General features: G+C 39.0%; 1 long non-coding RNA gene across 1 annotated transcript; it reads left to right on the plus strand.

Annotated features, from left to right (window-relative positions):
• Nucleotides 1-2,423: 2,423 nt before the first annotated feature.
• On the plus strand, nucleotides 2,424-11,698 carry LOC132625001 (uncharacterized). The gene is made up of 3 exons (XR_009576607.1): nucleotides 2,424-2,557; nucleotides 4,823-6,183; nucleotides 11,378-11,698. It is a non-coding gene; the product is annotated as an uncharacterized LOC132625001 (long non-coding RNA).
• Nucleotides 11,699-12,759: the final 1,061 nt, after the last annotated feature.

A 12,759-nucleotide genomic window follows, 5' to 3' on the forward strand; every position in this document is an offset into this window, starting at 1 on the left:
TTATGTTATCTAGTTCAGGTTAGCTCAGCCGAAATTCCGGCCGAGGGGTTGGGTGCCCTGTCACGCCTCCCAGCGGGGGTGTGACAAGCATATTGGCCGCAAACTCATCAAAATGGTCGTAGACAGATGTATATAGTTAGATGTTTTGTAACCTCATCGGTTCATGTTTTGTATATCATTTTAGCAGCCTTCTCGGGTTGTACATATGTGCATAGGATATGATGTTTACATAGACATGCTTATATCTATTGAAATGGTGTCTATCCCAGATCATGATTACTATGAGTTAACCATATGGTCCATCTAGATATGATTACCAGAAGTATGCTAAGAGGTGCTTGGTAGGTTATCTCTGGGTGCCCGTCATGGCCCTCCGGTTGGGTCGTGATAGAAAGAGCACTAACAAGTTAGAAGTAGGTTTCCGAGCGCTAACCCCGCCTACTTAAAAGCGAACCGTTATTAACACCAATGGAAGATTCAAGCCTGTTAGCTATCAAATCATCAAATTCTATGAATAGATTCGTCAAATCCACCAACGTTTTCCATTTAGAATGATTAGAACTCATTTCAAGAAGTTATCATCAAAACCCATTTTCTCTCTTTGATTCTAATGGATTTCTATCATGGATTCAAGCTTAGGAAGATTAAATCAATGAATACTAGGTTAGGAGACTTACCATTTCAACCAAGAGCTCTTCAATTTTCCCCAGATATGCTTAGAAAGTGATGAATGAAATGATAGGGGTTTAAGGGTTTTATCCAACCCTTTAATGATTCTGAAATCCCTTAATTCCGCTGCAACAGTCTTGAGTCTGCTACAGTGGGCTCGCGCTAACGAGACCACACTCGTTGCAGTGCATCCGCTACAGCGGACATCCGTCTGTTGTAGCGCCTAATCCCAAACATCGATCACTCGCTATAGCGGGCCTGGTGCCACTACAGCGGACACCAGACACCAGAAAAATCTATTTTTTCACAAGTCCAACCTCGAAACCCGACAATCACCTGAGACCTCAAAGATACAAACCAAATATGCATTCACACATAAAAACGCGCCACGGAATCACTCATGGTCTCGGAATTCCCATCAGAAGTCGATTTGACCGGGCAACACCCAATGGCCTACGACCAACTTTCCAGCCAATAACCTAAAATACTCCCAAGTTCCTTGGGAACCGAACCAAACATCCTACCAAGTCACAATATGTAACGACCTGTTTGGTTATTTTTCTCCAAATTCCGTAGCTTGAAAATGATATTCTTGACTTGCGGGGATAGGTGGTGTTGACACCTAATTTTTAACCTCCCATAATTTATTTCAATCACTCAGAATCCTCGAATAATAAATAAATGAGCTGAGCATTTTTAAAAGCCTTAAATGATTTTTATAAATTTTCCAGATAAATATTTCTTCCCCTTAAATTAACAAAAATGCATTTTCATGCATCATAAATTTTATTTATAAATTAATGAGCATTTTCATGATATTTTATGAGATTTTGTTAAATTTAATTAAAAAGAAAAAAGAGAGAGAGAAGAAAGGTTCTTATTTAATTATTTAAAATTATTTTGCAAATACTTCTTTCCTTTTATTTTTACCTTTGAAAGTTTGAATAATTTAAATAATTTAAGTAATTAACTATTTAACCTTTTAAACTTCTTATTTTTATATAATCTGCATGATTTGTCAAAATAGGCATAATTGGCCTTAAGTGTTTTAATTAGGCTAATTAATTAATTAAGTGATAATTACTGCAAAATTTGTCCTTTTATATAAATATTTTTTCCTTGGCCATAATTAATTTAGTCAGTTCATAATTTAAAGAAATTAGAGTTGTTTTGCAAAATCAGCCTGTTAACATTTTATTTGAAATAATAGGTTTAATTTAATTTCCAAAAATTGTTAAAAAGGCCATAATTGAAATAATTATGCTAGGCTAATTAATTAAGACCATTTTAGGCCCATTAATTTAACCGACATGTTATAATTATTTTAATAAAATAATTACGGCCTAATTTTTCCCGTAATTAAAATTTTCTCCAATTTTAATATTCTTTCTAATTATTTGTTTGCAGGTATTAGATATACTCAATGTATACACCAAGCATACATATATATATATATATATATATATATATATATATATATATATATATATGAGGTACATATATCAAGTGTATACATGAGCTTATGAGGCCTACTTAATTGATTTCAGAATTGGGACCGAATCCAGCCCAAGACCAGGCTGAGACCTGGCCGAATTCATTTTTTAAACGAACAATAGGTATACCCCCCCCCCCCCCCCACGCCCCTTTACTTCATTTTTTTCATTTTTCAAAATAACCCCTCCCCCCCCCCCCCCCCACCCGATTCTCTCTCTCTCTCTCTCTTTCCTTTCTCATGAAACCCTAGTAGCCACCATGCTCTCCCTCCTCTCTCCCATGCCAAAAGTAGCATCGTTACGAACGTATGCTGACATGCACCGCATTTATATACTCTTTGTGGTGAAATATCAAAAGATTCACTTGGTCCCACGATTTCTTTTACCCGAATGTGGTAACAAAACCTTACTTTACTCTTTATTTTCAAATCTTTAGTCAAAATCGTCATTTTCTTCTGCTTCAAATTTTATTTTGCTCACATTGTTACTATTGGTCTACGTTTGTTGGGTCAGATCGACCCAAAAAAGGTCAGATCTGACCGTGGGGTGGCTTGCCTTAAGATCTGGGTCGTTGATTGGTTGTTTACTGAGTTTGATTGTAAAAAAAGGGGTTTTGTCCCACATCGTTGTTATTTGGTTTCAGGTGAACTTTTGGGGTTCTACAACCCTCATGCAAAAGAGAAGTTTGGAAGGTGAAAAAATAGTAGATAAAAAATAGAGAAATTTGGGAGTAAAAGAAGTTGAAAAACTCAGATTTTAAAAAAAAAAAAAACTTCTTAGTAAAAAAAGAATTTTAAAGCCTAGACTGAATAGTTGGGTCTTTTTAGTTAAAATATTAGTCCTTACTTCATTTATTTATCATGTGTGGTTGGGTTGCCAAAGGCTCCCAAATATGTTCTTTTCTTAGCTGCGCACACAAAAGGCAAATCTTCATTCATTTCATTTTTGTTATTTAGTATTCTGCCTAATTTAAGTGTATTTAAAAGTTAGCTATGTTTTGATGTCTATTAATGATGGTGCTTATTTGTTAAGTGTGCCTTATTTGGTTCTATGCTTCACATGTGCTTTATTTGATGCAAACACGATAGGAATTAGTGTAAATGTCATGGTAAAATTCATTTAAGAGGCAGGCTGCTTGAATCACTTATTGGTTTTGCTTGTTCATGTGATCTTAAGGTTCTATGTTCACTATAAAGAAGTGTGTATGAAGTGCTTTTGAAAATCCCTTCCCCTTTCCTTTCTTTCTTGAATGCTTTGTTAGTTTATTGATTATGATCCTAATTAGAGTCAACATAGGGAAGTTTAACTTATTTTTAAAGAGAGATGAGACAGTCTATGTGTAGATTTAGATGAATGTGGGCGATTTTCTTGCAGTATGTGCTTGTGATTGATTACAATTAGAAGTCCCATACTTTGTTAATCAGTCATAAACTGCCCCTCTTGTAAAGTGAGGTCTTTTGTCAAAGTCTTTTGTCATGTTGGTTGTTTGAACTTGACAAGTTGGTTTGGATACAACTCTTGATGTGTTCTCTTTCTTTCAAAATAAATAAGTAAATGAGCACTTAGGAAGGATTTAAACCTGTTTGCTGAACCTTTGAAGATATAACAGTAGGTTACCTTATTTCTTCTTTCCTTTTCTCTTAAATGATCTTGCTCACTTAGAATAGAATTAAGACAAGATAAATCAATGGTTTGTTTGTCAATTAATACTAAAACAAAGAGGTATCAAGTTCATGTTTTAAGTTTGTAGGTTGGTAGACTGTTCATGGCAGTATTTGTGGTTGTGTTATCATCTAATGTAGGCTAGACTATGCGTAATCACCTGTGATTTGTGGCAAATGTGTGTTAATTGTCCATGATTAATAGCAAAGCCTAGAACCATTATGATTAAGGCATTTGAGTGTGAATTCTGTTTCCTTTTTGGTTTGCTCAAGGCTGGTTTTCTTGTCTGGATTTGTTGCCTAAACACATGGTGTTCATAACTTGTTCTATGTTTTCCATGTCATAAACCCCTCACCTGCAAATAATTTATTCCCAAATGTGCAGAGTTTGATAAAAAGGGGAAAAGTGGAAATGAAAAGAAGTGATTAACTATAGGAACTATAGGATTAAGCTCTCATTTGAAGACTAATTAGAGTTAATCTAACTGATAACTAGCTAATAGGTTGATTGTCAATCTGTAACTTATTTATGATCATGTTGAAACTGAAAAGTATAAAAATGGAATGAAATGGTGTCTAGGAAAGAAGTTTGTTCTCTTATTTGTGATTTTTTCTTATTGGTCCTGCCCCATAGTTATTTTACTTAAAAGGGTGAAGTAAATTTATTATGAAAGAATGGACTGATATGCTATACTCTTGCATCTGTGTTGATTTTCATCCATTTATGGGTCTTAATTTGGTAAGTGATCATAAGTGTTCCAATTTTATGAGTTTAAGTGTTAAAAGAAGAATGAAATGAAGTAGCTTGGTTTTGATTTGTCTTAGTCCTGAACAGTTTGGGGACTATGGCTTTTGTTTGGGGACTTTGTCTTTTGTCAAAGTCTTTTGTCATAAACTGCAGGACATTTAGGAATATTTCCTTTATTTCTCATCTTAGATTGTGCGATAGAGCCATGTTACAAGGATTCCCTTTTTCCTGAATGTGTGCTATGATTTCAGTAATGCCTGTGAAGAGGAAAGCTTCAGCGGCCCAGAAAGGCAAGTCTGTGGTTGGTAGGAGAGCTGGACAAGTACCACCGGTCGAGATAATGGAGGGTGAGTCCCAGAATGAGGTTCCATATCGGTCCTCTTATACTCCGCCTGATCCAGAGGAGCTCCAGCCCCAACTCCAGCTCCAGCACCCGCAGTTCCTCCGCCGGATGCCTCAGGCCTGGAGATGAGAGAGGCAATTCAGTTACAGTTAGTAGTTGTTCAAGCCCAGCGACAGGGTACGGGTCATGGTGATAGGGCTGTTAGTGCCAGAGTTTGAGATTTTATTAATTTAGACCCTCCAGAATTCTTTGGGTTGAGTTAGTTGAGGACCCACAGAACTTTATAGATGGGATGTTGAGGACATTACGGGTGATGCATGCTTCAGACATTGAGTCAGTGGAATTGGCTTCCTATAGATTACGGAATGTTATCGTTCATTGGTATGAGACTTGGGTGTCGTCCAGAGGGGTTAATGCAGCTCCACCCGTGTGGCAGGAGTTCGTAGATGCCTTTGTTCGACATTATTTGCTACCAGAGGTTTGACGGGCCAGAGCTAATAGATTCTTGAATCTTAAACATGGGAACATGAGTGTTCGGGAGTACAACGTCCATTTTAATTCATTAGCTAGGTGTGCTCCAGCTATGGTACCTAACATGGGAGATCGTGTGACCATATTTGATTGATGACTGCTTGACGGCCTAACTTCAGAGAGGTATGGATATCTCCCGCATTCAGGCGCACGCCCAGAATCTTGAGAAGCATCAGCAGCAGCGAAAGGTGAAGCGTGAGCATGATAGGGGTTATAGTAAGAAAGCTAGATCTTTCGGTGTTGTTACTGAGTTCAGAGGGTGTCAGAGGCTGCAATATTCTAGACACTCAAGCCCTTCAGCGGCTAGTGCACCTCCGCGATTTGCAGGTCAGAGATTTAATCGATTTATTTATTTAGGACCGAGTCAGGTTTCTAGAGCTTCAGGTTCTCAATATAAAGGTGATTCAGGCCAGATGAGTCAGCCTTTATCATGATGTACTCAGTGTGGTAAGCTACATTCTGGACAGTGTCACTTGAGTTCAGATGCTTGTTATGTCTGCGGTCAGCCAGGTCAGATTATGCGTGAGTATCCATCGAGGGGTGGTAGAGGTGTAGTTCAGCCTATCGAATTAACAGCTGGTTCGTCATCATCGGTACGCCCTCCAGGGCAAGGCTCTCAAATATCAGCAGGACGTGGTAGAGGCAGAGGGGGAGCGTCCAGCTCGACCGGTCCTCAGAACCGCATTTATACACTGGCTGGACGATAGGATCTTGAGTCTTCGGCTGATGTGGTTAGAGGTATATTATCAGTATTTTCTCATTATGTATATGCATTGATTGATTCAGGTTTTACGTTGTCGTATGTTAACCCTTTTGTTGCTAATCGGTTTGGGGTGACACCTGAGTTGATTAAACCTTTTGAGGTGTCCACACCCATTGGTGACCCACTGATAGCTAGACGGGTATATAGAAATTGTATGGTTATAATATGTGATCGACATACTATGGCAGATCTAATTGAGTTAGATATGGTAGATTTTGATGTTATTATGGGAATAGACTGGTTACCTTCTTGTTATGCTAATGTTGATTGTAGAATGAAGATGGTTCAATTTCAGTTTCCAGGAGAACCAGTTCTAGAGTGGAAGGGTAGTACAGCATCTCCGAGCGGTAGGTTTATTTCCTATCTCAAAGCAAGGAAGATGATTGCCAAAGGTTGTATTTATCATTTAGTTCGGGTGCAGGATATATAATTAAAGCCACCGACCCTTCAGTCTGTTTCGGTGGTTAATGAGTTTCCAGATGTATTCCCGGATGAGCTTCCAGTCCACCAGAGTGGGAGATTGATTTTGCCATTGACGTACTACCAGATACTAAGCCAATATCTATTTCTCCTTATAGAGTGGCACAAACTTAATTAAGGGAGTTGAAGGAGCAACTAAAGTATTTGCTAGAGAAAGGTTTTATCAGGCCCAGTACATCCTCGTGGGGAGCACCCGTGTTATTTGTGAGAAATAAAGATTTGATATCAAGGTATCACCAGGTAAGGGTTGAAGATAGCTTTCAAAACTAGATATTATCACTTCGAGTTTCGTGTAATGTCTTTTTGGTTGACGAATGCACTGGCGGTATTTATGGATCTGATGAATAGCATATTCAGACCCTTCTTAGACATATTTGTGATTGTATTTATCGACGATATTCTGGTATACTCTCAATCAGAAGTGGAACATGCAGATCATTTACGTGTTGTCCTTAGAGTTCTTCAGGCTCGGAAGTTATATGCAAAGTTCTCTAAATGTGAGTTCCGGCTGGACTCTGTGACTTTTCTGTAGCATGTAATCTTAACTGACAGTATCCGGGTGGATACGCAGAAGATAGAAGCCGTAAAGACTTAGCCGAGACCTAAAACACCCATGAAAGTCCGCAGTTTTCTGGGCTTGGCAGGTTATTATAGGTGATTTCTAGAGGGTTTTTCTTGTATTTCTACACCACTGACGAAGCTGACTCAGACTCAGTTAAGTTTCAATGGATGGATTCTTGTGAGCGTAATTTTCAAGATTTGAAGAACAGATTGACTTCGGCCCCGGTTCTGACACTTCCGGAGGGATCGGAAGGCTATGTTATCTATTGTGATACTTCAGGTGTCAGGATAAGTTGTGTATTACTGCAGCACAGTAGAGTTATAGCTTATGCATCAAGGCAGTTGAGGAAGCATGAGAAAAACTACCCAACACATGATCTAGAGTTAGCCGCGGTGATTCATGCATTAAAGATGTGGAGGCATTACTTGTATGGCATGCATATTAATATTTTTACATACCATAAGAGTCTCCAGTATATTTTCAACCAAAAGTAGTTGAATTTGCATCAAAGGCAAAGGTTGGAGTTATTGAAAGATTATGATGTTAATATCCTGTATCATCCCGGGAAGGCGAACGTAGAAGCCAATGCCCTTAGCCGCAAATCTATGGGTGGCCTATCCAATATTCAGCCAGAGAAAAGGGAACTAGTTCGTGAGCTTCAGCGGTTAGCCAGCCTAAGAATTTGGGCGATACGGGAGTTACTATTCCGGATTCGACATTCTCATCTCTAACGGCTGAAGTTAAGGAGCGCTAGTACGAGGATCCTATGCTGATTCATTATAGAGATACAGCCCCTCAGATGAAAAAGTCATCATTTAAGATTTCTGCAGATGGATTTCTCAGATATAGAGGCAGACTGTGTGTCCCTGATATTGCAGCGTTATGTTGTCAAATTTTTGGAAAGACTCATTACTCCCGTTATTCCATTCATCTCGGGAAGATAAAGATGTATCATGATATAAAGAAAGTTTTCTAGTGGGGCGGAATGAAGAAAGACATAGCAGAGTTCATAGCCTAGTGTCCTAACTATCAACAGGTGAAGATTGAGCATCAGAAGCCCGGTTGATTATTGCAGACTATTGAGATTCCAATGTGGAAATAGGAGGTAATCAATGGTTATTTCATTACAGGTTTGCCTCGTTCTCAGTGTAAGTTCGATTCTATATGAGTGATTATTGATAGACTTACAAAATCAGCTCATTTTCTACCTGTCCGGACTACTTACTTAGCCGAAGACTATGTGAAACTCTATATTAGGGAGATAGTACAACTCCATAGTGTTCCGGCATCTATCATTTTCGATAGGGGTGCGCAATTTATAGCCAACTTCGGGAGGTCCTTCCAGAAGGGTTGGGGACTCAGGTGAGTCTTAGTACCGCATTTCACCCCCAGACAGATGGACAAGCTGGGTGTACTATTCAGACCCTAGAGGATATGCAACATGCATGTGTATTAGACTTCGGAGGTAGCTGGATGATCATTTGCCACTTACTGGGTTCGCGTATAATAATAGATATCATTCTAGTATCCAGATGGCCCCGTATGAGCCTTTATATGGGCAAAGGTGTAGATCACCTACTGGATGGTTCGAAGTGGGAGAGACTAAGTTAGTAGGGCCAGATCTGATTTAGGAAGCAGTGGAAAAAGTTAAGCTAATTCGGGATCGATTTTTGGCAGCTCAAAGTCGTTAGAGGTCTTATATAAATAATCACCGATGAGAGTTAGACTTCCAAGTTGATGACTATGTATTCTTGAAAGTGTCGCCTATGGAAGGCGTTATGAGGTTTAGTAAGAAGGGTAAACTTAGTCCTCGGTACATTGGACCTTACAAGATTATACATAGAGTGGGCCAGGTGGCCTATGAAATAGATCTATCATCGGACTTAGAGTCAGTCCATCCAGTCTTCTAGGTATCAATACTTCATATGTGTATTTGATACCCTTCCAGAATTGTACATGTTGATGATGTTCAGGTCACCGAGCAACTATCATATGAAGAAGTTCCCATTGCCATTCTAGATAGTCAAATTCGGTTATTAAGGACTAAGGATGTAGCTTCAGTTATAGTTCTTTGGAGGAACAAGAATGTGGAGGAAAAGACTTGGGAAGTTGAGGAAGATATGAGATCCAGGTATCCACACTTATTTCCACTTCAAGAGGAGGTCCAGACAAAGACACCATTACCTCCACGTGCGTAGTATTTCATTTCTTATAATTATTGGTCGTGTGAGGCCATTTTTGTTATTACTTGTTGTTGCCCTGTGTGGCGTTGTATGGTTTAGGTTGCGATGTGGCAGGTTGGTAGTGGTTCAGTTACAGGGGAGACTATGCCAAAAAATTTATAGACTTTCTGGAGGCTAACAGTCGAGGACGAATGTTTCTAAGGGAGGAGGAATGTTACACCTTGTGGTTTTATACAATAAGATTTGTTGTATGTTAGTTGTCTTAATTTTGGACACCGGGATTTGCTTCGAGGTCATACGAGGTTGGACATGTTTAACTTATGCTAATAAGTGTTTAAGTTCATGTTTGGAAGTTACGGAAGGATTAGAGAATAAGTGAATCGAAGCGGGAAGGTTCGTCAAAAGTTGTTTTTGGAAAATATAATATATGGACCATATAAGTGGGATATGGTCCGTATTTTGAGATATGAACCATATTTAAGGATTATAAAAATTTACAGAGAAGCAGAAATTTGGGGTGGCATTATATGTCCAACTATACGGACCGTATAATGTTATACGGCCAGAAAGTTGCCTACGGCCAAGAAATACCGGTAGTATTTTGTAAGTCGGTGGAATTTTTCTGACTTAAAGTTTGACGACCCCTCTTCATTTTAATCATTTTAAACATACCCCAAGTTCAAGAAAGCTCTAGAGACCTCTCCAAACATATTCAAACACATCTCGAAGCCTAAATCAAAGATCAAACTGAAGATCGAGGTATTTAGGGTTTCAAAGTGAGGTTTAAACTTGTCTCCTCTTCTTGAAGAAGCTTGGGTGAGTATTTTAAGGTGAAGTAATCTTGGGAATTGAAGTGTTCTTAAATTTTGAGGTAATATTTCATCTTAGTTTCATGCTTCTGAGTTTATTTGGTAATTATGCTAAGATTTGAGGAAAGTCATAGGGTGTTGTGTTGAAGTTGTTGTTATGAGTGGATTATGAAAAGAGCTTTTGGGGATGAATGGAGTATAATTTGAATATAATCTTTTTATTATGATATTTTTAATGTTTAATGGTGGTTTCGGGAGTTGTTTTGGAGTTGGTGGAAGTAGATGATATATGGGAAATGTTGTCCAATTTTCATTAGCTTACCAATTACTTTAGTTTGACCTTATGAGAAGTTCCAAATACTTAACCTTAGTGTGAATCATCTTGAATGTAGATTTACAAGCTTGGGAGGATAGGCGTTAGGTAATTAAGGAGACGACAAGGTATGTTAAGGCTGTCCCTTTCTTTCTTAAGGCATGATCTTAATGATACAAACCCACACAAATGATATCGATAATATCCCTATTCCTAGAAATAATAGAGGTATATGGTTCTTGATGTTCTTATGATATTATTGATTTTTGTCTCATGATTATGAATCTTGTCTTATGATTATGGATCATGTTTATTGTTGTTGATCTCATCTTATGGTTATTGTTCCTTCAAGGTGAGATATAGCGAGGATGATGGTTCCATAATGGAAATAGGAGGTTTACCGACCTTATGTCACTCCGATAGAGATGTAACGTTTTCCTTGGGCTATCTTACATGCTTTATATTTATATGTAGCTATTTGCTCACACCGAGTTACGCTATAGTCGCCTGGGTATGGCACCTATTGTGCACACCACAATAGTTGGGTACGGATGGCACTGAGCCTATTATGGCCGGGTATGGATGACACCGCGCCTATCATGGCCGGGTACGATATTATATATATGTATGAAAAATGTTTTTTTTTTTTAAAGGAAAGCAGCCATGATATCCTCCTTAAGAGACATTTAGATGTACAGGTTATTTCTCTTATCTCATGTTTCTTTCATATCTTTATTGCGCCGTTATTCATTCCTTACATACTCAGTACATTATTCGTACTAACGTCCCTTTTGTTTATGGACACTGCGTTCATGCCCGCAGGTAGACAGGGTGACGGATCAGACCCTTAGACTGGTTCCTCGGTATTTGTACAGGAGCACTCCACTTGTTCCAAAGCTGCAGTTCAGTTGGTACGATTTTTTTGTGCATATATATAAGCATGGCAGGGTCCTGTCCCTTCCTTATGACGTTATGCACTCTATGTACAGGCTCGTAGATAGATATATGCAGTTAGATGTTCTGTGACCTTCTTGGTCCCTGTTGTGTTGTATCTTTGTTTTGGTAGCCTTGTCGCTTGAGAACTTGAAACCAGTTTGATGAAGGATATGTATGTATATATTTTTTGGGCTTGTGTCCCTTACGGTTTATGACATTTGATGGTTAGCTTTATGGCCCACTCAAGTATAATGATGAAATGCATGTATGTCATATGGTACTCGATAGGTTAGCTCCGAATGCATGTCATTGTCCTCCGGTTGGGTCGTGACAAAAATTTTATCAGAGCAGTTCGTCCTAAGGCTGTCTACGAGCCTTGTTTAGTAGAGTCCTGTTTATGGGTGTGCAGTTCCCCACACTTAAGCAGGAGGCTGCAGGACATTTAAGAATATTTCCTTTCTTTCTCATCTTAGATCGTGCGATAGAGCCATGTTACAAGGATTCCCTTTTTCGTGACCGTGTGTTATGATTTCAGTAATGCCTGTGAAAAGGAAAGCTTCAGCGTCCCAGAAAGGCAAGTCAGTGATTGGTAGGAGAATTGGACAGGTACAACCGGTCGAGATAAAGAAGGGCAAGTTCAAGAATGAGGTTCCATCTCGATTCTCTCATACTCCGCCCGCTCCAGAGGAGCATAGAGGAGCTCTAGCCCTAACTCCAGTTCCAGCACCCCCAGTTCCTCCACCGGATACCTCAAGCCAGGAGACGAGAGAGGATATTTAGTTACAGTTAGTAGCTGCTCAAGCCCAGCGACAGGGTACGGGTCATGGTGATAGGGTTGTTAGTGCCAGAGTTTGAGATCTTATTAATATAAACCCTCCAGAATTCTTTGGGTTGAAGTTAGATGAGGACCCGCAAAACTTTATAGATGGGATGTTGAGGACATTACGAGTGATGCATGCTTCAGACACTGAGTCAATGGAATTGGCTTCCTATAGATTGTGGGATGTTTCTTCGTCACGACCCGACTAGGGGCCATGACGGGTACCCGGGGCTAACCACCGAGCACCACTCATTCCCTTACTTATCATACTCATATCATAAGAAAGCCATTTCTCAATTGGAAACATAATTACTTTTATATACATAAGCCTTTCGGCTATCAAAATAATACACACATGCCTATATGCATATCAAAATAATACACACATGCCTATATGCATATATACACTTATCAAAATCATGAGACCATACTACCCACACATACGTAT

This window comes from Lycium barbarum, chromosome 12 (genome assembly GCF_019175385.1).
Source record: "Lycium barbarum isolate Lr01 chromosome 12, ASM1917538v2, whole genome shotgun sequence".
NCBI lineage: Eukaryota > Viridiplantae > Streptophyta > Magnoliopsida > Solanales > Solanaceae > Lycium > Lycium barbarum.